This window comes from Salvelinus fontinalis, unplaced genomic scaffold (genome assembly GCF_029448725.1).
Source record: "Salvelinus fontinalis isolate EN_2023a unplaced genomic scaffold, ASM2944872v1 scaffold_0159, whole genome shotgun sequence".
Taxonomy (NCBI): Eukaryota; Metazoa; Chordata; class Actinopteri; order Salmoniformes; family Salmonidae; genus Salvelinus; species Salvelinus fontinalis.
The window spans coordinates 234,876-260,332 of NW_026600368.1; the positions used below are offsets into that span (position 1 = coordinate 234,876).

General features: G+C 39.0%; 1 protein-coding gene across 1 annotated transcript in view; it reads right to left on the reverse strand.

Moving 5' to 3' along the window:
- Nucleotides 1-25,457, reverse strand: part of znf831 (zinc finger protein 831) — a 167,224-nt gene that overhangs the window by 125,866 nt on the left and 15,901 nt on the right. The window lies entirely within an intron of this gene.

Here is a 25,457-nt window from a genome sequence, read left to right on the forward strand (position 1 = left end):
TTTTAACCCTTCGAAACAGAACCATGACTCCATTTTAAGGCACTTCCGGTTGGCACAGGAAGCTATAGTTAAACACATATCTTGACTGGGGTATGCTGTTAAAGAATCCTGAGTTTTAAGTCTATACGTTAAGAATTGACTGATCTACATAGGGTTGAATGCAGTGATTTTTCAAAATTGCAAGTCATGTATATCAGGACATCTTTTAGGCTGATTTAACCACTTCCGGTTGCTCCAGGAAGCTTAGATTCGACACAATTAGACCTCAGGGTGGCCTGATGGATTGTTATCAAAGACAGGTACATAAGACATTCATAACCAACATAGGCTTCAGGTTGAATTTAGAGGAGCACTCAATGTATTCCTATGGGGCGAAATGTCATTGTAAACGGTTTGATGTAAACGCCTTCTTTTAACTGTGAAGGGTTAATGCCACAAGGTCAAGGTTAGGCTTGCACAGATCGGGAGGACCTTAGGATTGTTCCTGAGGTGAAATTGTGCTTCTAACCTTAACGGTTCTCTCTCTGTGTCCCAAAAGCAAATGAAATTGACATTAAGGTCAAAAGGTCATTTGTGTCCGTTCTCTTGTAACGGTCGCTGCGCTCAGACCGAGCGAGCTACGGTCAAGCGGGGCGTCTCGTTGAACTCGGCACGGCCTGGAGATAATAGTAATGCCATTGCAGGCTTTGTGTGTCGTTAAGCACCGTACTTTTTCACTCCATCACTGCTTTGTGTGTGTTTTTGTGTGTGAGAGAGCTTTCCTTTGACATCTGCTTAGAGAAATTACTGATTTACAGTTCATGTGGGTTGTCTAATCACACAATTGAAGTTTTGAAAAGTTCTGACCTTTTTAACCCTTCGAAACAGAACCATGACTCCATTTTAAGGCACTTCCGGTTGGCACAGGAAGCTATAGTTAAACACATATCTTGACTGGGGTATGCTGTTAAAGAATCCTGAGTTTTAAGTCTATACGTTAAGAATTGACTGATCTACATAGGGTTGAATGCAGTGATTTTTCAAAATTGCAAGTCATGTATATCAGGATATCTTTTAGGCTGATTTAACCACTTCCGGTTGCTCCAGGAAGCTTAGAATCAACACAGGTAGACCTCATAGTGGCCTGATGGACTGACATCAAAGACAGGTTCATAAGACATTCATAACCCATTTAGGCTTCAGGTTGAATTTAGAGGTGCAGTCAATGTGTTGCTATGGGATGACAACGACATGCTAGTTGACTTGCTAGGCGACTTTTGTACAATTTCAATATGTTTCAACGCGGGGGTACCATCACCAAAATCGACATGATGAAATTTCACCTAACGAGCGATGGAGAGGAACCACTGTCACTGCCCGGCCATCCTGAGGTCATCAGGACGTTGACTTTTGTATGTCCAAGGTATTTAAAGAATGCACGTTACATTTGCAATATGATTCAACATCACATCATATTGCAAATGTAACAGGCATTTGCAATATGAAAAACATCACATCATATTGCAAATGTAACGTGCATTCTCTTAAATACTTTAGAAATGCAAAAGTCAACGTTCTGATGACCTCAGGATGGCCGGGCAGTGATAGTGGTTCCTCTCCATCGCTCGTTTTGTGAAATTTCATCATGTCGCTTTTTCCTCATGGTACCTCCCCGTTGAAACATATTGCAATTGTACAAAAGTCAACGAGCAAGTCAGTGTCCATCAGTCAAATAGATATTTTCAGACACCAAACTGATACCATCTGACTCCAAACTCACTTTTTCCAACTCCTTTCGATGCCAACTATAACATATTTCAGAGCAGGCCCAAAATTCACAGCGCTTTCTCTTTAAACCATAATAAAACAAATAATACATAGTTATGTTCTAGCTGCGGGTCCAATGTTCACATTATGTTTAGCCCTATGTGAGGCGACCTCGAATCCCAAGTTTCGGCTCGATAGGTCATTCGGTGTCCGAGCAAAACGCTAATTGGTGCTGAAAATCCACTGTTTTCATTGCCTTGCTACGGGGTCCTTGAATGAGCAATCAAACAGGCTCGTTGGGGTCTGTCTCTATGGGCCGAGCCGGTTTCAACGCACCTAGTCTTGAGACTCTGGGACTTTTCTAAAGGTCGTCCGTTTCGTTGAGGTCAAATGAATTGAAAACATGGCAAATACACGAGGCTTTTTATCGATCCGAGAACCTTCTAGAGTCATATAATTCACTGTGCACAATCGACCTGAGGTCTAGAACAGGTTTGTAAATTTTTAGAACTCTAGGTCTGACGGTTCTTTAAAAGTTGGAACAAAAGTAACTACTGCAGGCACTGTCTGCCTCTTAGCCCCTCAGAGTGTCCCTCCATCATTTCTGTGTGGGTGTGAATTTTTTTTTTTTTGAGATCTGATGGGATGAATGACTGATTTACAGTTCAGGAAGGTTGTCTATTCACATATATGAAGTTTTGGAAAGATTTGACATTTTTAACCCTTTGAAACAGCCCATTTGACACCAATTATGGCACTTCCGGTTGGCACAGGAAGCTGAAAAAACCCACATATCATCACTGGAGTATGTTGTTACAGAATCCTGAGTTTTAAGTCTGTATGTTAAAAATTGACTGATTTACATAGGGTTGAATGCACTATTTCTCTCATACTGCATGTTGGGTATGGCAAACACTTTTAGGGTGATTTAACCACTTCCGGTTGCTCCAGGAAGCTTAGAATCGACACAGGTAGACCTCATGGTGGCCTGATGGACTGACATCAAAGACAGGTCCATAAGACAATCATAACCCACATAGGCTTTAGGTTGAATTTAGAGTTGCAGTCAATGTATTCCAATGGGGAGACATTTCATTGATGTAAACACCTTCTTTTAACTGTGAAGGGTTAATGCCACAAGGTCAGGGTTAGGCTTGCACAGATCGGGAGGACCTTAAGAACACTCCTGAGGTGAAATTGTGTTTCTAGCCTTAACGGTTCTCTCTCTGTGTCCCAAAAGCAAATGAAATTGACATTGAGGTCAAAAGGTCATTCGTGTCCGTTCTCTTGTAACGGTCGCTGCGCTCAGACCGAGCGAGCTACGGTCAAGCGGGGCATCTCGTTGAACTCGGCACGGCCTAGAGATAATAGTCATGCCATTTTGGGCTTTGTGTGTCTTTAAGCACCGTACTTTTTCACTCCATCCTTCCTTTTTGTGTGTGTGTTTTTGAGTGAGAGAGCTTTTCTTTGACATCTGTTTGGAAAAATGACTGATTACAGTTCATGAGGGTTGTCTAATCACACAAGTGAAGTTTTGAAAAGATCTGACCTTTATTACCCTTCAAACCTGACCCTATGGCACCATTTAAGGTACTTCCAGTTGACATAGGAAGCTGAACGTGAACACATACCCTCCTTGGGGTAGGCTCTTATTTAATATTGAGTTTTAAGTCTTTATGTTAAGAGCGGACTTATTTAAAGAGGGTTAAAGGAGTGTGTGTTATTTCATAAAATCATATAAAATCACAGGATTCTCGCAGAGCTTCGAGACCCACTTTAAAAATGTACGTCTGAACACAGTGCAACTGGATCTGTGATTTTTTTGAAAAAAAAAATCCTCTTTGTGAACATCACCAAACGGTCAATGTACGATTTCTCTTAAATTACAATAGATAAATGGCTGGTTCTTTTTTTCCTGACACCGTATGCTTATGTACTTTGACATGAAGCGGTCAAATTAGCACCCCACTTGCGTTTTAACCCTTTAATCTCAGAAAAATAGCCATAACTCAAAAAGCGCCGAGGTCTCGACGCCATCTTGTTCGGGGCCAACTGCCCATTACTCCAAACCTACGCTCGCCGAGTTTCGTCTTCGAAATATTTTCAGTTTAGGAGAAAAGGCCGCGCTCGTTTGCCTAGTGCTCGTGCGCCTGCAATATGATTTATTTTCCCTCTTGTGGGAATTTTCGAGAATGCAGAAAAAAGTCAAAAATTTGTCATTTTTATAAAACGGAAACCGAAATTCCGAAACGTTTTTTTGAGTGACTTCCTGAAAGAGCTCTCCGCCGCCCACGGCCCGACGCCGTCCGCGATTTTCTGCGACGCAATAAGACGTCAGGTAAGGGACCGTACATTTGCAATGGGACTTTCTTCACTAACCATACGGCTCCCGTCTCAGAGTTCCCTTAAGGTATGTTACTGACTGGGTAAAGTCTCTATAGACATATATGTTACTGACTGGGTAAAGTCTCTATAGGCAGATATGTTACTGACTGGGTAAAGTCTCTATAGACAGATATGTTACTGACTGGGTAAAGTCTCTTTAGGCAGATATGTTACTGACTGGATAAAGCCTCTTTAGTATGTTACTGACTGGGTAAAGTCTCTATAGACAGATATGTTACTGACTGGGTAAAGTCTCTATAGGCAGATATGTTACTGACTGGATAAAGCCTCTTTAGTATGTTACTGACTGGGTAAAGTCTCTATAGACAGATATGTTACTGACTGGGTAAAGTCTCTATAGGCAGATATGTTACTGACTGGGTAAAGTCTCTTTAGTATGTAAGGGAAGTCCCCCCCCAATTGTACAAAATAACATGGCAAGTTATTGGCACCGAGCGCAGCATATACACGATGGACAAGTACACTAGTTCTGGCCCGCTTTCATCCAAAGCTGATGGCAAATGCCATGCTGCAAATGAGCTGTGTAACACTCCAAAATTCCTATAGTGGGCGAGTGTGTCCCATCTAAATTTTTCATAGGCTTTATGTAACGCAAGTCAAAACCCAAGAGTCAAATTTTGAGATTTTGAAAGTTTTGGCAAAAACTTATCACCCCCTTAAAAAAGTGCTTTCTGGACCGTTTTTTGAAATTCTTTCGAGTTTTTTGTCAATTACACATGTGTAAGAACTATATGAAAATACTTTTGTCAAATTTTATTAACATAATTTTTTTGATTTTTTTTTTTGAACTTAAGGTATATGTTTTGTACATTTGGAATGTGATTTCATAGGAAGTCAAAAGTCAAAAGTCAAAAATGTCAAAAATTTGGAAAAAACGTATCACCCCCTTTAAAAAAGTGCTTTCTGGACCGTTTTTCGAAATTCTTTCGAGTTTTTTGTCAATTACACATGTGTAAGAACTATATGAAAATACTTTTGTCAAATTTTATTAACATAATTTTTTTTGATTTTTTTTTTTGAACTTAAGGTATATGTTTTGTACATTTGGAATGTGATTTCATAGGAAGTCAAAAGTCAAAAGTCAAAAATGTCAAAAATTTGGAAAAAACGTATCACCCCCTTTAAAAAAGTGCTTTCTGGACCGTTTTTCGAAATTCTTTCGAGTTTTATGGCAATTACACATGTGTAAGAACTGTATGAAAATACATTAGTCACATTTTATTATCATAATTTTTTGTAAATGTTTATTTGAACTTAAGCAATATGGTTTGTGCATTTGGAATATGATTTCATAGGAAGTCAAAAGTCAAAAGTCAAAAATGTCAAAAATTTGGAAAAAACGTATCACCCCCTTTAAAAAAGTGCTTTCTGGACCGTTTTTCGAAATTCTTTCGATTTTTAGGTCAATTACACACGTATAAGAACTGTCTGAAAATACATTAGTCACATTTTATTATCATAATTTTTTTGTAAATGTTTATTTGAACATAAGGAATATGTTTTGTGCATTTGGAATATGATTTCATAGGAAGTCAAAAGTCAAAAGTCAAAAATGTGAATAAATTAGAAAAAACTTATCAAACCCTTTAAAAAAGTGCTTTTTTGGATTTCATAGTCAAAAATAACATTTTGTTTTTAAAAGGCCAAAATGAAGCATTTAAAACGGTTTTGAAAAATGACACCTGGTACCCAAAACATGAAACATAGAATATTTTTTGACTTGTTTTGGAAACCTCCTTAAATCACTCAGGCCGGACCCCCATTGACTCGAGAAGAAAAAAAAAATAAAAAAATTCCAGAAGAAAAAACATAGAATATTTTCTGACTTTTTTTGAAAACCTCCATAAATCACTCAGGCCAGCACCCATTGATTTTTGCCCGTAAATAGTGCTCCCAGAGCGGGTATGGAATTCTGGATGCCCCCTAAAAGCAATTTCAACCATGGCACCTGGTAACCCAAAAAATGAAACAGAATATTTTTTGACTTTTTTTGGAAACCTCCTTAAATCACTCAGGCCGGACCCCCATTGACACGAGAAGAAAAAACAAAACAAAAATTTCCAGAAGAAAAAACATAGAATATTTTCTGACTTTTTTTGAAAACCTCCATAAATCACTCAGGCCAGCACACATTGATTTTTGCCCGTAAATAGTGCTCCCAGAGCGGGTATGGAATTCTGGATGCCCCCTAAAAGCAATTTCAACCATGGCACCTGGTAACCCAAAAAATGAAACAGAATATTTTTTGACATTTTTTGGAAACCTCCTTAAATCACTCAGGCCGGACCCCCATTGACACGAGAAGAAAAAACAAAACAAAAATTTCCAGAAGAAAAAACATAGAATATTTTCTGACTTTTTTTGAAAACCTCCATAAATCACTCAGGCCAGCACACATTGATTTTTGCCCGTAAATAGTGCTCCCAGAGCGGGTATGGAATTCTGGATGTCCCCTAAAAGCAATTTCAACCATGGCACCTGGTAACCCAAAAAATGAAACATAATATTTTTTGACTTTTTTTGAAAACCTCCATAAATCACTCAGGCCAGCACACATTGATTTTTGCCCGTAAATAGTGCTCCCAGAGCGGGTATGGAAGTCTGGATGCCCCCTAAAAGCATTTAAGGCTCTGTGTGTCTTTAAGCACCATATCCTTGCTGTGTGTGTGTGAGCTTTTCTTTGACATCTGTTTAGAGAAATGACTGATTTACAGTTCATGAAGGTTGCCTAATCACACACTTAAAGTTTTGGAAAGATCTGACTTTTTTAAGCCTTTGAAACAGCACCTGTGACCCCATTTTAAGGCACTTCCGGTTGGCACAGGAAGCTTAGAATCAACACAGGTAGACCTCATAGTGGCTTGATGGATTGACATTGAAGACAGGTTCATAAGACATTCATAACCCACATAGGGTTTATTTAAAGAATGCACGTTACATTTGCATATGATTCAACAGTGAAAAACATCACATCATATTGCAAACATAACACAGTGTTATATTTGCAATATGATGTATTGAATCATATTGCAAACATAACAGTGTGTTACATTTGCAATATGATGTGTTGAATCATATTGCAAACATAACACACACTGTTACATTTGCAATATGATGTGTTGATTCATATTGCAAATGTAACGCGCATTCTTTAAATACTTTAGAAATACAAAATTGAACATCCTGATGACCTCAGGATGGCCGGCCAGTGTTAGTGGTTCCTCTCCATCGCTCGTTGCGTGAAAATTTCATCATGTCGATTTTGCTGATGGTACCCCCGCGTTGAAACATATTGCAATTGTACAAAAGTCAACTAGCAAGTCGGTGTCCATCAGTCAATTGGATATTTTCAGACACCAAACTGATACCATCTGACACCAAACTCACTTTTTCCAACTCCTTTAGAAGCCAACTATAACATATTTCAGAGCAGGCCCAAAATTCACAGCGCCTTCCATTTAAACCATAATAAACCAAATAATACGTAGTTATGTTCTAGCTGCGGGTCCAATTTTCACATTATGTTTAGCCCTATGTGAGGCGACCTCGAATCCCAAGTTTCGGCTCGATAGTTCATTCGGTGCCCGAGCAAAACCCTAATTGGTGCTGAAAATCCACTGTTTTCATTGCCTTGCTACGGGGTCCTTGAATGAGCAATCAAACAGGCTCGTTGGAGTTTGTATCTATGGGCCGAGCCGGTTTCAATGCACCTAGTCTTGAGACTCTGGGACTTTTCTAAATGTCGTCCATTTCGTTGAGCTGAAATGAATTGAAAACATAGCAAATACACGAGGCTGTTTATCGGTCCGAGAACCTTCTAGAGCCACATAAATCACCGTGCACAATCGACCTGAGGTCTAGAACAGGTTTGTAAATTTTCAGAACTCTAGGTCTGACGGTTCTTTAAAAGTTCAAACAAAAGTAACTACTACATGCACTGTCTGCCTCTTAGCCCCTCAGTGTGTCCCTCCATCATTTCTGTTGATTTTGTATTTTTTATTTTTTTTAAATCTGATGGGATGAATGACTGATTTACAGTTCAGGAGGGTTGTCTATTCACATATATGAAGTTTTGGAAAGATTTGACCTTTTTAACCCTTCAAAACAGCCCATTTGACACCGATTATGGCACTTCCGGTTGGCACAGGAAGTTGAAAATAAACACATATACTCACTGGAGTATGCTGTTTGAGAATCCTGAATTTTAAGTCTATATGTTAAAATTTGACTGATTTACATAGGGCTGAATGCACTATTTCTCTCAAACTGCAGGTTGGCTATTGCAAACACTTTTAGGGTGTTTTAACCACTTCCGGTTGCTCCAGGAAGCTTAGAATCGACACAGGTAGACCTCATGGTGGTCTGATGGACTGACATCAAAGACAGGTTCATAAGACAATCATAACCCACATAGGCTTTAGGTTGAATTTAGAGGTGCAGTCAATGTATTCCAATGGGGAGACATTTCATTGTAAACTATTTCATGTAAACACCTTCTTTTAACTGTGAAGGGTTAATGCCACAAGGTCAAGGTTAGGCTTGCACAGATCGGGAGGACCTTAGGATTGTTCCTGAGGTGAAATTGTGCATCTAACATTAACGGTTCTCTCTCTGTCTCCCAAAAGCAAATGAAATTGACATTGAGGTCAAAAGGTCATTTGTGTCCGTTCTCTTGTAACGGTCGCTGCGCTCAGACCGAGCGAGCTACGGTCAAGCGGGGCGTCTCGTTGAACTCGGCACGGCCTGGAGATAATAGTAATGCCATTGCAGGCTTTGTGTGTCGTTAAGCACCGTACTTTTTCACTCCATCACTGCTTTGTGTGTGTTTTTGTGTGTGAGAGAGCTTTCCTTTGACATCTGCTTAGAGAAATGACTGATTTACTGTTCATGAGGGTTGTCTAATTACACAAATGAAGTTTTGAAAAGTTCTGACCTTTTTAACCCTTCGAAACAGAACCATGACTCCATTTTAAGGCACTTCCGGTTGGCACAGGAAGCTATAGTTAAACACATGTCTTGACTGGGGTATGCTGTTACAGAATCCTGAATTTGAAGTCTATACGTTAAGAATTGACTGATCTACATAGGGTTGAATGCAGTGATTTTTCAAAATTGCAAGTCATGTATATCAGGATATCTTTTAGGCTGATTTAACCACTTCCGGTTGCTCCAGGAAGCTTAGAATCAACACAGGTAGACCTCATAGTGGCCTGATGGACTGACATCAAAGACAGGTTCATAAGACATTCATAACCCACTTAGGCTTCAGGTTGAATTTAGAGGTGCAGTCAATGTATTCCAATGGGGAGACATTTCATTGTAAACTATTTCATGTAAACACCTTCTTTTAACTGTGAAGGGTTAATGCCACAAGGTCAAGGTTAGGCTTGCACAGATCGGGAGGACCTTAGGATTGTTCCTGAGGTGAAATTGTGCATCTAACATTAACGGTTCTCTCTCTGTGTCCCAAAAGCAAATGAAATTGACATTGAGGTCAAAAGGTCATTTGTGTCCGTTCTCTTGTAACGGTCGCTGCGCTCAGACCGAGCGAGCTACGGTCAAGCGGGGCGTCTCGTTGAACTCGGCACGGCCTGGAGATAATAGTAATGCCATTGCAGGCTTTGTGTGTCGTTAAGCACCGTACTTTTTCACTCCATCACTGCTTTGTGTGTGTTTTTGTGTGTGAGAGAGCTTTCCTTTGACATCTTCTTAGAGAAATTACTGATTTACAGTTCATGTGGGTTGTCTAATCACACAATTGAAGTTTTGAAAAGTTCTGACCTTTTTAACCCTTCGAAACAGAACCATGACTCCATTTTAAGGCACTTCCGGTTGGCACAGGAAGCTATAGTTAAACACATATCTTGACTGGGGTATGCTGTTAAAGAATCCTGAGTTTTAAGTCTATACGTTAAGAATTGACTGATCTACATAGGGTTGAATGCAGTGATTTTTCAAAATTGCAAGTCATGTATATCAGGATATCTTTTAGGCTGATTTAACCACTTCCGGTTGCTCCAGGAAGCTTAGAATCAACACAGGTAGACCTCATAGTGGCCTGATGGACTGACATCAAAGACAGGTTCATAAGACATTCATAACCCATTTAGGCTTCAGGTTGAATTTAGAGGTGCAGTCAATGTGTTGCTATGGGATGACAACGACATGCTAGTTGACTTGCTAGGCGACTTTTGTACAATTTCAATATGTTTCAACGCGGGGGTACCATCACCAAAATCGACATGATGAAATTTCACCTAACGAGCGATGGAGAGGAACCACTGTCACTGCCCGGCCATCCTGAGGTCATCAGGACGTTGACTTTTGTATGTCCAAGGTATTTAAAGAATGCACGTTACATTTGCAATATGATTCAACATCACATCATATTGCAAATGTAACAGGCATTTGCAATATGAAAAACATCACATCATATTGCAAATGTAACGTGCATTCTCTTAAATACTTTAGAAATGCAAAAGTCAACGTTCTGATGACCTCAGGATGGCCGGGCAGTGATAGTGGTTCCTCTCCATCGCTCGTTTTGTGAAATTTCATCATGTCGCTTTTTCCTCATGGTACCTCCCCGTTGAAACATATTGCAATTGTACAAAAGTCAACGAGCAAGTCAGTGTCCATCAGTCAAATAGATATTTTCAGACACCAAACTGATACCATCTGACTCCAAACTCACTTTTTCCAACTCCTTTCGATGCCAACTATAACATATTTCAGAGCAGGCCCAAAATTCACAGCGCTTTCTCTTTAAACCATAATAAAACAAATAATACATAGTTATGTTCTAGCTGCGGGTCCAATGTTCACATTATGTTTAGCCCTATGTGAGGCGACCTCGAATCCCAAGTTTCGGCTCGATAGGTCATTCGGTGTCCGAGCAAAACGCTAATTGGTGCTGAAAATCCACTGTTTTCATTGCCTTGCTACGGGGTCCTTGAATGAGCAATCAAACAGGCTCGTTGGGGTCTGTCTCTATGGGCCGAGCCGGTTTCAACGCACCTAGTCTTGAGACTCTGGGACTTTTCTAAAGGTCGTCCGTTTCGTTGAGGTCAAATGAATTGAAAACATGGCAAATACACGAGGCTTTTTATCGATCCGAGAACCTTCTAGAGTCATATAATTCACTGTGCACAATCGACCTGAGGTCTAGAACAGGTTTGTAAATTTTTAGAACTCTAGGTCTGACGGTTCTTTAAAAGTTGGAACAAAAGTAACTACTGCAGGCACTGTCTGCCTCTTAGCCCCTCAGAGTGTCCCTCCATCATTTCTGTGTGGGTGTGAATTTTTTTTTTTTTGAGATCTGATGGGATGAATGACTGATTTACAGTTCAGGAAGGTTGTCTATTCACATATATGAAGTTTTGGAAAGATTTGACATTTTTAACCCTTTGAAACAGCCCATTTGACACCAATTATGGCACTTCCGGTTGGCACAGGAAGCTGAAAAAACCCACATATCATCACTGGAGTATGTTGTTACAGAATCCTGAGTTTTAAGTCTGTATGTTAAAAATTGACTGATTTACATAGGGTTGAATGCACTATTTCTCTCATACTGCATGTTGGGTATGGCAAACACTTTTAGGGTGATTTAACCACTTCCGGTTGCTCCAGGAAGCTTAGAATCGACACAGGTAGACCTCATGGTGGCCTGATGGACTGACATCAAAGACAGGTCCATAAGACAATCATAACCCACATAGGCTTTAGGTTGAATTTAGAGGTGCAGTCAATGTATTCCAATGGGGAGACATTTCATTGATGTAAACACCTTCTTTTAACTGTGAAGGGTTAATGCCACAAGGTCAGGGTTAGGCTTGCACAGATCGGGAGGACCTTAAGAACACTCCTGAGGTGAAATTGTGTTTCTAACCTTAACGGTTCTCTCTCTGTGTCCCAAAAGCAAATGAAATTGACATTGAGGTCAAAAGGTCATTCGTGTCCGTTCTCTTGTAACGGTCGCTGCGCTCAGACCGAGCGAGCTACGGTCAAGCGGGGCATCTCGTTGAACTCGGCACGGCCTAGAGATAATAGTAATGCCATTTTGGGCTTTGTGTGTCTTTAAGCACCGTACTTTTTCACTCCATCCTTCCTTTTTGTGTGTGTGTTTTTGAGTGAGAGAGCTTTTCTTTGACATCTGTTTGGAAAAATGACTGATTACAGTTCATGAGGGTTGTCTAATCACACAAGTGAAGTTTTGAAAAGATCTGACCTTTATTACCCTTCAAACCTGACCCTATGGCACCATTTTAAGGTACTTCCAGTTGACATAGGAAGCTGAACGTGAACACATACCCTCCTTGGGGTAGGCTCTTATATAATATTGAGTTTTAAGTCTTTATGTTAAGAGCGGACTTATTTAAAGAGGGTTAAAGGAGTGTGTGTTATTTCATAAAATCATATAAAATCACAGGATTCTCGCAGAGCTTCGAGACCCACTTTAAAAATGTACGTCTGAACACAGTGCAACTGGATCTGTGATTTTTTTGAAAAAAAAAATCCTCTTTGTGAACATCACCAAACGGTCAATGTACGATTTCTCTTAAATTACAATAGATAAATGGCTGGTTCTTTTTTTCCTGACACCGTATGCTTATGTACTTTGACATGAAGCGGTCAAATTAGCACCCCACTTGCGTTTTAACCCTTTAATCTCAGAAAAATAGCCATAACTCAAAAAGCGCCGAGGTCTCGACGCCATCTTGTTCGGGGCCAACTGCCCATTACTCCAAACCTACGCTCGCCGAGTTTCGTCTTCGAAATATTTTCAGTTTAGGAGAAAAGGCTGCGCTCGTTTGCCTAGTGCTCGTGCGCCTGCAATATGATTTATTTTCCCTCTTGTGGGAATTTTCGAGAATGCAGAAAAAAGTCAAAAATTTGTCATTTTTATAAAACGGAAACCGAAATTCCGAAACGTTTTTTTGAGTGACTTCCTGAAAGAGCTCTCCGCCGCCCACGGCCCGACGCCGTCCGCGATTTTCTGCGACGCAATAAGACGTCAGGTAAGGGACCGTACATTTGCAATGGGACTTTCTTCACTAACCATACGGCTCCCGTCTCAGAGTTCCCTTAAGGTATGTTACTGACTGGGTAAAGTCTCTATAGGCAGATATATTACTGACTGGGTAAAGTCTCTATAGTATTTTACTGACTGGGTAAAGTCTCTATAGAGAGATATGTTACTGACTGGGTAAGGTCTCTTTAGTATGTTACTGACTGGGTAAAGTCTCTATAGACAGATATGTTACTGACTGGGTAAAGTCTCTATAGGCAGATATGTTACTGACTGGGTAAAGTCTCTTTAGGCAGATATGTTACTGACTGGGTAAAGTCTCTATAGTATGTTACTGACTGGGTAAAGTCTCTATAGTATGTTACTGACTGTGTAAAGTCTCTATAGACAGATATGTTACTGACAGGGTAAAGTCTCTTTAGTATGTTACTGACTGGGTAAAGTCTCTATAGGCAGATATGTTACTGACTGGGTAAAGTCTCTATAGTATGTTACTGACTGGGTAAAGTCTCTTTAGTATGTTACTGACTGGGTAAAGTCTCTATAGACAGATATGTTACTGACTGGGTAAAGTCTCTATAGACAGATATGTTACTGACTGGGTAAAGTCTCTTTAGTATGTTACTGACTGGGTAAAGTCTCTATAGTATGTTACTGACTGGGTCAAGTCTCTATAGTATGTTACTGACTGGGTAAAGTCTCTATAGGCAGATATGTTACTGACTGGGTAAAGTCTCTATAGACAGATATGTTACTGACTGGGTAAAGTCTCTTTAGTATGTTACTGACTGGGTAAAGTCTCTATAGACAGATATGTTACTGACTGGGTAAAGTCTCTATAGACAGATATGTTACTGACTGGGTAAAGTCTCTTTAGTATGTTACTGACTGGGTAAAGTCTCTATAGTATGTTACTGACTGGGTAAAGTCTCTATAGTATGTTACTGACTGGGTAAAGTCTCTATAGACAGATATGTTACTGACTGGGTAAAGTCTCTTTAGTATGTTACTGACTGGGTAAAGTCTCTATAGGCAGATATGTTACTGACTGGGTAAAGTCTCTATAGACAGATATGTTACTGACTGGGTAAAGTCTCTTTAGGCAGATATGTTACTGACTGGGTAAAGTCTCTATAGGCAGATATGTTACTGACTGGGTAAAGTCTCTATAGGCAGATATGTTACTGACTGGGTAAAGTGTCTTTAGGTAGATATGTTACTGACTGGGTAAAGTCTCTTTAGTATGTTACTGACTGGGTAAAGTCTCTATAGACAGATATGTTACTGACTGGGTAAAGTCTCTATAGGCAGATATGTTACTGACTGGGTAAAGTCTCTTTAGTATGTTACTGACTGGGTAAAGTCTCTATAGTATGTTACTGACTGGGTAAAGTCTTTATAGGCAGATATGTTACTGACTGGGTAAAGTCTCTATAGTATGTTACTGACTGGGTAAAGTCTCTATAGTATGTTACTGACTGGGTAAAGTCTCTATAGTATGTTACTGACTGGGTAAAGTCTCTATAGTATGTTACTGACTGGGTAAAGTCTCTGTAGTATGTTACTGACTGGGTAAAGTCTCTTTAGGCAGATAAGTTACTGACTGGGTAAAGTCTCTATAGTATGTTACTGACTGGGTAAAGTCTCTATAGTATGTTACTGACTGGGTAAAGTCTCTATAGACAGATATGTTACTGACTGGGTAAAGTCTCTATAGGCAGATATGTTACTGACTGGGTAAAGTCTCTATAGGCAGATATGTTACTGACTGGGTAAAGTCTCTTTAGGTAGATATGTTACTGACTGGGTAAAGTCTCTTTAGTATGTTACTGACTGGGTAAAGTCTCTATAGACAGATATGTTACTGACAGGGTAAAGTCTCTTTAGTATGTTACTGACTGGGTAAAGTCTCTATAGGCAGATATGTTACTGACTGGGTAAAGTCTCTTTAGTATGTTACTGACTGGGTAAAGTCTCTATAGGCAGATATGTTACTGACTGGGTAAAGTCTCTATAGACAGATATGTTACTGACTGGGTAAAGTCTCTTTAGGCAGATATGTTACTGACTGGGTAAAGTCTCTATAGGCAGATATGTTACTGACTGGGTAAAGTCTCTTTAGGTAGATATGTTACTGACTGGGTAAAGTCTCTTTAGTATGTTACTGACTGGGTAAAGTCTCTATAGACAGATATGTTACTGACTGGGTAAAGTCTCTTTAGTATGTTACTGACTGGGTAAAGTCTCTATAGTATGTTACTGACTGGGTAAAGTCTCTATAGTATGTTACTGACTGGGTAAAGTCTCTATAGGCAGATATGTTACTGACTGGGTAAAGTCTCTATAGTATGTTACTGACTGGGTAAAGTCTCTATAGACAGATATGTTACTGACTGGGTAAAGTCTCTATAGACAGATATGTTACTGACTGGGTAAAGTCTCTTTAGGCAGATATGTTACTGACTGGGTAAAGTCTCTATAGGCAGATATGTTACTGACTGGGTAAAGTCTCTTTAGGCAGATATGTTACTGACTGGGTAAAGTCTCTATAGGCAGATATGTTACTGACTGGGTAAAGTCTCTTTAGTATGTTACTGACTGGGTAAAGTCTCTATAGTATGTTACTGACTGGGTAAAGTCTCTATAGGCAGATATGTTACTGACTGGGTAAAGTCTCTATAGTATGTTACTGACTGGGTAAAGTCTCTATAGTATGTTACTGACTGGGTAAAGTCTCTATAGTATGTTACTGACTGGGTAAAGTCTCTATAGTATGTTACTGACTGGGTAAAGTCTCTGTAGTATGTTACTGACTGGGTAAAGTCTCTTTAGGCAGATAAGTTACTGACTGGGTAAAGTCTCTATAGTATGTTACTGACTGGGTAAAGTCTCTATAGTATGTTACTGACTGGGTAAAGTCTCTATAGACAGATATGTTACTGACTGGGTAAAGTCTCTATAGGCAGATATGTTACTGACTGGGTAAAGTCTCTATATGCAGATATGTTACTGACTGGGTAAAGTCTCTTTAGGTAGATATGTTACTGACTGGGTAAAGTCTCTTTAGTATGTTACTGACTGGGTAAAGTCTCTATAGACAGATATGTTACTGACAGGGTAAAGTCTCTTTAGTATGTTACTGACTGGGTAAAGTCTCTATAGGCAGATATGTTACTGACTGGGTAAAGTCTCTTTAGTATGTTACTGACTGGGTAAAGTCTCTATAGGCAGATATGTTACTGACTGGGTAAAGTCTCTATAGACAGATATGTTACTGACTGGGTAAAGTCTCTTTAGGCAGATATGTTACTGACTGGGTAAAGTCTCTATAGGCAGATATGTTACTGACTGGGTAAAGTCTCTTTAGATAGATATGTTACTGACTGGGTAAAGTCTCTTTAGTATGTTACTGACTGGGTAAAGTCTCTATAGACAGATATGTTACTGACTGAGTAAAGTCTCTTTAGTATGTTACTGACTGGGTAAAGTCTCTATAGTATGTTACTGACTGGGTAAAGTCTCTATAGTATGTTACTGACTGGGTAAAGTCTCTATAGGCAGATATGTTACTGACTGGGTAAAGTCTCTATAGTATGTTACTGACTGGGTAAAGTCTCTATAGACAGATATGTTACTGACTGGGTAAAGTCTCTATAGACAGATATGTTACTGACTGGGTAAAGTCTCTTTAGGCAGATATGTTACTGACTGGGTAAAGTCTCTATAGGCAGATATGTTACTGACTGGGTAAAGTCTCTTTAGGCAGATATGTTACTGACTGGGTAAAGTCTCTATAGGCAGATATGTCACTGACTGGGTAAAGTCTCTATAGACAGATATGTTACTGACTGGGTAAAGTCTCTATAGACAGATATGTTACTGACTGGGTAAAGTCTCTATAGGCAGATATGTTACTGACTGGGTAAAGTCTCTATAGGCAGATATGTTACTGACTGGGTAAAGTCTCTATAGTATGTTACTGACTGGGTAAAGTCTCTTTAGGCAGATATGTTACTGACTGGGTAAAGTCTCTATAGACAGATATGTTACTGACTGGGTAAAGTCTCTATAGGCAGATATGTTACTGACTGGGTAAAGTCTCTTTAGGCAGATATGTTACTGACTGGGTAAAGTCTCTATAGTATGTTACTGACTGGGTAAAGTCTCTATAGTATGTTACTGACTGGGTAAAGTCTCTATAGACAGATATGTTACTGACTGGGTAAAGTCTCTTTAGTATGTTACTGACTGGGTAAAGTCTCTATAGGCAGATATGTTACTGACTGGGTAAAGTCTCTATAGACAGATATGTTACTGACTGGGTAAAGTCTCTTTAGGTAGATATGTTACTGACTGGGTAAAGTCTCATTAGTATGTTACTGACTGGGTAAAGTCTCTATAGGCAGATATGTTACTGACTGGGTAAAGTCTCTTTAGGTAGATATGTTACTGACTGGGTAAAGTCTCTATAGTATGTTACTGACTGGTTAAAGTCTCTATAGACAGATATGTTACTGACTGGGTAAAGTCTCTTTAGTATGTTACTGACTGGGTAAAGTCTCTATAGTATGTTACTGACTGGGTAAAGTCTCTATATTATGTTACTGACTGGGTAAAGTCTCTATAGACAGATATGTTACTGACTGGGTAAAGTCTCTATAGGCAGATATGTTACTGACTGGGTAAAGTCTCTTTAGGCAGATATGTTACTGACTGGGTAAAGTCTCTATAGGCAGATATGTTGCTGACTGGGTAAAGTCTCTTTAGGCAGATATGTTACTGACTGGGTAAAGTCTCTATAGGCAGATATGTTACTGACTGGGTAAAGTCTCTTTAGTATGTTACTGACTGGGTAAAGTCTCTATAGGCAGATATGTTACTGACTGGGTAAAGTCTCTATAGGCAGATATGTTACTGACTGGGTAAAGTCTCTTTAGTATGTTACTGACTGGGTAAAGTCTCTATAGGCAGATATGTTACTGACTGGGTAAAGTCTCTTTAGTATGTTACTGACTGGGTAAAGTCTCTATAGGCAGATATGTTACTGACTGGATAAAGTCTCTTTAGTATGTTACTGACTGGGTAAAGTCTCTATAGGCAGATATGTTACTGACTGGGTAAAGTCTCTATAGTATGTTACTGACTGGGTAAAGTCTCTATAGACAGATATGTTACTGACTGGGTAAAGTCTCTATAGGCAGATATGTTACTGACTGGGTAAAGTCTCTTTAGTATGTTACTGACTGGATAAAGTCTCTTTAGTATGTTACTGACTGGGTAAAGTCTCTTTAGTATGTTACTGACTGGGTAAAGTCTCTTTAGTATGTTACTGAATGGATAAAGTCTCTTTAGTATGTTACTGACTGGGTAAAGTCTCTTTAGTATGTTACTGACTGGGTAAAGTCTCTATAGGCAGATATGTTACTGACTGGGTAAAGTCTCTTTAGGCAGATATGTTACTGACTGGGTAAAGTCTCTATAGACAGATATGTTACTGACTGGGTAAAGTCTCTTTAGACAGATATGTTACTGACTGGGTAAAGTCTCTATAGACAGATATGTTACTGACTGGGTAAAGTCTCTATAGACAGATATGTTACTGACTGGGTAAAGTCTCTTTAGTATTTTACTGACTGGGTAAAGTCTCTTTAGTATGTTACTGACTGGATAAAGTCTCTTTAGTATGTTACTGACTGGGTAAAGTCTCTATAGGCAGATATGTTACTGACTGGGTAAAGTCTCTATAGGCAGATATGTTACTGACTGGGTAAAGTCTCTTTAGTATGTTACTGACTGGGTAAAGTCTCTATAGGCAGATATGTTACTGACTGGGTAAAGTCTCTATAGTATGTTACTGACTGGGTAAAGTCTCTATAGACAGATATGTTACTGACTGGGTAAAGTCTCTATAGGCAGATATGTTACTGACTGGGTAAAGTCTCTTTAGTATGTTACTGACTGGATAAAGTCTCTTTAGTATGTTACTGACTGGGTAAAGTCTCTTTAGTATGTTACTGACTGGGTAAAGTCTCTTTAGTATGTTACTGACTGGATAAAGTCTCTTTAGTATGTTACTGACTGGGTAAAGTCTCTTTAGTATGTTACTGACTGGGTAAAGTCTCTTTAGGCAGATATGTTACTGACTGGGTAAAGTCTCTATAGACAGATATGTTACTGACTGGGTAAAGTCTCTTTAGACAGATATGTTACTGACTGGGTAAAGTCTCTATAGACAGATATGTTACTGACTGGGTAAAGTCTCTATAGACAGATATGTTACTGACTGGGTAAAGTCTCTTTAGTATGTTACTGACTGGGTAAAGTCTCTTTAGTATGTTACTGACTGGATAAAGTCTCTTTAGTATGTTACTGACTGGGTAAAGTCTCTATAGGCAGATATGTTACTGACTGGGTAAAGTCTCTTTAGTATGTTACTGACTGGGTAAAGTCTCTATAGACAGATATGTTACTGACTGGGTAAAGTCTCTTTAGTATGTTACTGACTGGGTAAAGTCTCTATAGGCAGATATGTTACTGACTGGGTAAAGTCTCTTTAGGCAGATATGTTACTGACTGGGTAAAGTCTCTTTAGACAGATATGTTACTGACTGGGTAAAGTCTCTTTAGGCAGATATGTTACTGACTGGGTAAAGTAACTTTAGACAGATATGTTACTGACTGGGTAAAGTCTCTTTAGTATGTTACTGACTGGGTAAAGTCTCTATAGGCAGATATGTTACTGACTGGGTAAAGTCTCTTTAGGCAGATATGTTACTGACTGGGTAAAGTCTCTTTAGACAGATATGTTACTGACTGGGTAAAGTCTCTTTAGTATGTTACTGACTGGGTAAAGTCTCTATAGGCAGATATGTTACTGACTGGGTAAAGTCTCTTTAGTATGTTACTGACTGGGTAAAGTCTCTATAGGCAGATATGTTACTGACTGGGTAAAGTCTCTATAGACAGATATGTTACTGACTGGGTAAAGTCTCTATAGTATGTTACTGACTGGGTAAAGTCTCTATAGACAGATATGTTACTGACTGGGTAAAGTCTCTTTAGGCAGATATGTTACTGACTGGGTAAAGTCTCTTTAGTATGTTACTGACTGGGTAAAGTCTCTTTAGGCAGATATGTTACTGACTGGGTAAAGTCTCTATAGGCAGATATGTTACTGACTGGGTAAAGTCTCTTTAGTATGTTATTTACTGGGTAAAGTCTCTTTAGTATGTTACTGACTGGGTAAAGTCTCTATAGGCAGATATGTTACTGACTGGGTAAAGTCTCTATAGTATGTTACTGACTGGGTAAAGTCTCTATAGTATGTTACTGACTGGGTAAAGTCTCTTTAGTATGTTACTGACTGGGTAAAGTCTCTATAGACAGATATGTTACTGACTGGGTAAAGTATCTTTAGGCAGATATGTTACTGACTGGGTAAAGTCTCTTTAGACAGATATGTTACTGACTGGGTAAAGTCTCTTTAGACAGATATGTTACTGACTGGGTAAAGTCTCTTTAGTATGTTACTGACTGGGTAAAGTCTCTTTAGTATGTTACTGACTGGGTAAAGTCTCTATAGACAGATATGTTACTGACTGGGTAAAGTCTCTTTAGACAGATATGTTACTGACTGGGTAAAGTCTCTTTAGACAGATATGTTACTGACTGGGTAAAGTCTCTATAGTATGTTACTGACTGGGTAAAGTCTCTTTAGGCAGATATGTTACTGACTGGGTAAAGTCTCTATAGTATGTTACTGACTGGGTAAAGTCTCTATAGGCAGATATGTTACTGACTGGGTAAAGTCTCTTTAGTATGTTACTGACTGGGTAAAGTCTCTTTAGTATGTTACTGACTGGGTAAAGTCTCTATAGGCAGATATGTTACTGACTGGGTAAAGTCTCTTTAGGCAGATATGTTACTGACTGGGTAAAGTCTCTATAGACAGATATGTTACTGACTGGGTAAAGTCTCTTTAGACAGATATGTTACTGACTGGGTAAAGTCTCTATAGACATATATGTTACTGACTGGGTAAAGTCTCTATAGACAGATATGTTACTGACTGGGTAAAGTCTCTTTAGTATGTTACTGACTGGGTAAAGTCTCTTTAGTATGTTACTGACTGGATAAAGTCTCTTTAGTATGTTACTGACTGGGTAAAGTCTCTATAGGCAGATATGTTACTGACTGGGTAAAGTCTCTATAGACAGATATGTTACTGACTGGGTAAAGTCTCTTTAGTATGTTACTGACTGGGTAAAGTCTCTATAGGCAGATATGTTACTGACTGGGTAAAGTCTCTTTAGGCAGATATGTTAGTGACTGGGTAAAGTCTCTTTAGACAGATATGTTACTGACTGGGTAAAGTCTCTTTAGGCAGATATGTTACTGACTGGGTAAAGTAACTTTAGACAGATATGTTACTGACTGGGTAAAGTCTCTTTAGTATGTTACTGACTGGGTAAAGTCTCTATAGGCAGATATGTTACTGACTGGGTAAAGTCTCTTTAGGCAGATATGTTACTGACTGGGTAAAGTCTCTTTAGACAGATATGTTACTGACTGGGTAAAGTCTCTTTAGTATGTTACTGACTGGGTAAAGTCTCTATAGGCAGATATGTTACTGACTGGGTAAAGTCTCTATAGACAGATATGTTACTGACTGGGTAAAGTCTCTATAGTATGTTACTGACTGGGTAAAGTCTCTATAGACAGATATGTTACTGACTGGGTAAAGTCTCTTTAGGCAGATATGTTACTGACTGGGTAAAGTCTCTTTAGTATGTTACTGACTGGGTAAAGTCTCTTTAGGCAGATATGTTACTGACTGGGTAAAGTCTCTATATGCAGATATGTTACTGACTGGGTAAAGTCTCTTTAGTATGTTACTGACTGGGTAAAGTCTCTTTAGTATGTTACTGACTGGGTAAAGTCTCTATAGGCAGATATGTTACTGACTGGGTAAAGTCTCTATAGTATGTTACTGACTGGGTAAAGTCTCTATAGTATGTTACTGACTGGGTAAAGTCTCTTTAGTATGTTACTGACTGGGTAAAGTCTCTATAGACAGATATGTTACTGACTGGGTAAAGTATCTTTAGGCAGATATGTTACTGACTGGGTAAAGTCTCTTTAGACAGATATGTTACTGACTGGGTAAAGTCTCTTTAGACAGATATGTTACTGACTGGGTAAAGTCTCTTTAGTATGTTACTGACTGGGTAAAGTCTCTTTAGTATGTTACTGACTGGGTAAAGTCTCTATAGACAGATATGTTACTGACTGGGTAAAGTCTCTTTAGACAGATATGTTACTGACTGGGTAAAGTCTCTATAGACAGATATGTTACTGACTGGGTAAAGTCTCTTTAGTATGTTACTGACTGGGTAAAGTCTCTATAGTATGTTACTGACTGGGTAAAGTCTCTATAGTATGTTACTGACTGGGTAAAGTCTCTATAGGCAGATATGTTACTGACTGGGTAAAGTCTCTATAGTATGTTACTGACTGGGTAAAGTCTCTATAGAAGTCTCTATAGACAGATATGTTACTGACTGGGTAAAGTCTCTATAGACAGATATGTTACTGACTGGGTAAAGTCTCTTTAGGCAGATATGTTACTGACTGGGTAAAGTCTCTATAGGCAGATATGTTACTGACTGGGTAAAGTCTCTTTAGGCAGATATGTTACTGACTGGGTAAAGTCTCTATAGGCAGATATGTTACTGACTGGGTAAAGTCTCTTTAGTATGTTACTGACTGGGTAAAGTCTCTATAGTATGTTACTGACTGGGTAAAGTCTCTATAGGCAGATATGTTACTGACTGGGTAAAGTCTCTATAGTATGTTACTGACTGGGTAAAGTCTCTATAGTATGTTACTGACTGGGTAAAGTCTCTATAGTATGTTACTGACTGGGTAAAGTCTCTATAGTATGTTACTGACTGGGTAAAGTCTCTGTAGTATGTTACTGACTGGGTAAAGTCTCTTTAGGCAGGTAAGTTACTGACTGGGTAAAGTCTCTATAGTATGTTACTGACTGGGTAAAGTCTCTATAGTATGTTACTGACTGGGTAAAGTCTCTATAGACAGATATGTTACTGACTGGGTAAAGTCTCTATAGGCAGATATGTTACTGACTGGGTAAAGTCTCTATATGCAGATATGTTACTGACTGGGTAAAGTCTCTTTAGGTAGATATGTTACTGACTGGGTAAAGTCTCTTTAGTATGTTACTGACTGGGTAAAGTCTCTATAGACAGATATGTTACTGACAGGGTAAAGTCTCTTTAGTATGTTACTGACTGGGTAAAGTCTCTATAGGCAGATATGTTACTGACTGGGTAAAGTCTCTTTAGTATGTTACTGACTGGGTAAAGTCTCTATAGGCAGATATGTTACTGACTGGGTAAAGTCTCTATAGACAGATATGTTACTGACTGGGTAAAGTCTCTTTAGGCAGATATGTTACTGACTGGGTAAAGTCTCTATAGGCAGATATGTTACTGACTGGGTAAAGTCTCTTTAGATAGATATGTTACTGACTGGGTAAAGTCTCTTTAGTATGTTACTGACTGGGTAAAGTCTCTATAGACAGATATGTTACTGACTGAGTAAAGTCTCTTTAGTATGTTACTGACTGGGTAAAGTCTCTATAGTATGTTACTGACTGGGTAAAGTCTCTATAGTATGTTACTGACTGGGTAAAGTCTCTATAGGCAGATATGTTACTGACTGGGTAAAGTCTCTATAGTATGTTACTGACTGGGTAAAGTCTCTATAGACAGATATGTTACTGACTGGGTAAAGTCTCTATAGACAGATATGTTACTGACTGGGTAAAGTCTCTTTAGGCAGATATGTTACTGACTGGGTAAAGTCTCTATAGGCAGATATGTTACTGACTGGGTAAAGTCTCTTTAGGCAGATATGTTACTGACTGGGTAAAGTCTCTATAGGCAGATATGTCACTGACTGGGTAAAGTCTCTATAGACAGATATGTTACTGACTGGGTAAAGTCTCTATAGACAGATATGTTACTGACTGGGTAAAGTCTCTATAGGCAGATATGTTACTGACTGGGTAAAGTCTCTATAGGCAGATATGTTACTGACTGGGTAAAGTCTCTATAGTATGTTACTGACTGGGTAAAGTCTCTTTAGGCAGATATGTTACTGACTGGGTAAAGTCTCTATAGACAGATATGTTACTGACTGGGTAAAGTCTCTATAGGCAGATATGTTACTGACTGGGTAAAGTCTCTTTAGGCAGATATGTTACTGACTGGGTAAAGTCTCTATAGTATGTTACTGACTGGGTAAAGTCTCTATAGTATGTTACTGACTGGGTAAAGTCTCTATAGACAGATATGTTACTGACTGGGTAAAGTCTCTTTAGTATGTTACTGACTGGGTAAAGTCTCTATAGGCAGATATGTTACTGACTGGGTAAAGTCTCTATAGACAGATATGTTACTGACTGGGTAAAGTCTCTTTAGGTAGATATGTTACTGACTGGGTAAAGTCTCATTAGTATGTTACTGACTGGGTAAAGTCTCTATAGGCAGATATGTTACTGACTGGGTAAAGTCTCTTTAGGTAGATATGTTACTGACTGGGTAAAGTCTCTATAGTATGTTACTGACTGGTTAAAGTCTCTATAGACAGATATGTTACTGACTGGGTAAAGTCTCTTTAGTATGTTACTGACTGGGTAAAGTCTCTATAGTATGTTACTGACTGGGTAAAGTCTCTATATTATGTTACTGACTGGGTAAAGTCTCTATAGACAGATATGTTACTGACTGGGTAAAGTCTCTATAGGCAGATATGTTACTGACTGGGTAAAGTCTCTTTAGGCAGATATGTTACTGACTGGTTAAAGTCTCTATAGACAGATATGTTACTGACTGGGTAAAGTCTCTTTAGTATGTTACTGACTGGGTAAAGTCTCTATAGTATGTTACTGACTGGGTAAAGTCTCTATATTATGTTACTGACTGGGTAAAGTCTCTATAGACAGATATGTTACTGACTGGGTAAAGTCTCTATAGGCAGATATGTTACTGACTGGGTAAAGTCTCTTTAGGCAGATATGTTACTGACTGGGTAAAGTCTCTATAGGCAGATATGTTACTGACTGGGTAAAGTCTCTTTAGTATGTTACTGACTGGGTAAAGTCTCTATAGGCAGATATGTTACTGACTGGGTAAAGTCTCTATAGGCAGATATGTTACTGACTGGGTAAAGTCTCTTTAGTATGTTACTG